This window comes from Hyperolius riggenbachi, chromosome 7 (assembly GCF_040937935.1).
Source record: "Hyperolius riggenbachi isolate aHypRig1 chromosome 7, aHypRig1.pri, whole genome shotgun sequence".
In the NCBI taxonomy this organism is placed as follows: Eukaryota; Metazoa; Chordata; class Amphibia; order Anura; family Hyperoliidae; genus Hyperolius; species Hyperolius riggenbachi.
Window position 1 is genome coordinate 20,169,673 of NC_090652.1, and position 2,492 is coordinate 20,172,164.

Genomic DNA, 2,492 nt, shown 5'->3' on the forward strand with positions numbered 1-2,492 from the left:
AATATGCAAAATATTCCCTAATGTCCCTGTACGCTAGACACAAGTCCAGAGTGGCTGATGTGAAGTGTACCTGTTATTTTACACAATCATTCTAATCCAACTTGCAAACAAAAGCTGTTTCAGGCTAAATTGACCTTCATCAGTGCAAGGGATGGATTACAACAGATACAACATGGAACTCAGTCTTTAAAGTGCTCCCGAGGTGAGTTATGTGGAGGCTGCCATATGTATTTCATTTTAATGGGACCCTGAACAATTTTAAAAATGACAATTTCCACTTACCTGGGGCTTCCTCCAGCCCACCATAGGCCGCGGGGTCCCCCTGCATACTCCTGGCTTCTCTCGCGGTCCTGCTGGCAGCTCAGTTATTCAGCAACTTCCTCCTGAAAGTCGCCAGTCTTCTTCCTGGCCGGCACAGGTCATCAAGTCGCCCGGCGTGAGAGTCCTGTGCATGTGTGGTTCAGAATTAGAGAGCTGCGCATGCGCAGGAATCTCACGCCGGCCAACTTGGTGACGCGTGCTCGGCCAGGAAGACGACTGGCGACTTTCAAGAGGAAGTCGCTGATTTATGAAGCCGCCAGTGGGACTGGGAGAGGAGCCAGGAAGACGTTGGGGGACCTCGGGGGCCTATGGTGGGCTGGAGGAAGCCCCGTGGAAGTGAAAATCATTATTTTTAAACCTGTTCAGGTTCCCTTTAAGCAATGCCAGTTGCCTGGCACCCCTGCTGATCCTCTGCCTCTAATACTTTTTAGCAAATCTGGTGTTTGACAATATTGTACAATCTGACAAGATTAGCTCCATGCTTGTTTCTGGTGTTATTCAGACACTATTGAAGCCAAATAGACCAGCAGGGTCGACGGCAACTGGTATTGTTTGACCTGGATGCTGCCAGATTTATTTCCTGTTATTCTCACCTCGATTTCACTTTAAAGAGACTCCGTAACAAAAATTGCATCCTGTTTTTTATCATCCTACAAGTTCCAAAAGCTATTCTAATGTGTTCTGGCTTACTGCAGCACTTTATACTATCACTGTCTCTGTAATAAATCAATGTATCTTTCCCATGTCAGACTTGTCGGCCTGTGTCTGGAAGGCTGCCAAGTTCTTCAGTGTTGTGGTTCTGCTATGAATTCCCCCTTCCAGGCCCCTCTCTGCACACTGTCTGTGTGTTATTTAGATTAGAGCAGCTTCTCTCTTCTCTCTTATCTTTTACAAGCTGGATAAATCGTCCTCTGAGCTGGCTGGGCTTTCACATACTGAGGAATTACAAACAAGGGCAAAGCTGTTTGCAGGAAGAAAAGAGCAGCCTGAAACTTCAGTGCATGGGGGAAAGAAACACACAAATGATCTCTTGAGATTCAAAAGGAATGCTGTATACAGCCTGCTTGTGTATGGATGTATTTTCTATGTGTGGACATACTGTACATCAACCTACTTCCTGTTTTGGTGGCCATTTTGTTTGTTTACAAACAAACTTTTTAAAACTGTTTTTAACCACTTTTAATGCGGCGAGGAGCGGCGAAATTGTGACAGAGGGTAATAGGAGATGTCCCCTAACGCACTGGTATGTTTACTTTGAAGCGATTTTAACAATACAGATTCTCTTTAAGCACTGCATAGTCTTCAAACAGCCTTAGAAGTTGGCCTTCATCACTGCGAGTACTGCCAGCTGATTGGTTGAGGCTGCTGGTTACTGGAGTTCCAGATAACTAGGATAGCTATGCTTAGTAAAGAGGTTTTTAGTCTCTTACAAAATCCCCAATAAATGAAGTCATTTGGCTGCTGGCAATAGCCGGTTTCTGAATTACGTGTTCAGAAATTGCGACAACTCCGAATGACATTAACACCAGAAGTTTCAGCGGGCCTAGGGTGAGGCGTCTTTCCATATCACCCTGCTCCGAAATTTGGCCCTGGCCATTTTCAATGTACTCTAAAATCCTAGTACTTGTGGTACGCCATGACTTTACTCTGCGTCTCCTAAATAGTCCCATATTTTACAATCTCATGCTTAGGGGGCCAGCCAGGGGTTGTCATTTTTTTTTAACCATAAATGCCCATACCAAATGCAGGCAACAACTAGCAATGCCGCTAAAACTACATATAAGTTCAATTCCCGCATGCAGGTGTGCTTTAACATAATGCTTTTATATTGAATGTTATTACCAGCCCTTTAGAATATTCTCTCTGTGTGATGAGACATTAACTTGTTACCTCTCGTACAGCTTGTATTGTATCAGCTGGGAACCAGATTTACTGCAAATCACGGGGGACGTTAAAAAAACAAAACGTAAACAACCAGAGCAGCAGCAGGGAAAAATAGCCCCGGCTGCATACAAATATACTGCATATGTATTTCATCTGATGCAAAAACAAAAAATAGTAATAATTCAGCCCTCAGGATAGGCAGAAAATAAAACGTTAGATAATTAGGAGCAAAGCAAGTACCGTTAATTACGATAGAAAAAAAAATATATTGTTTTTGAAAATCCTCA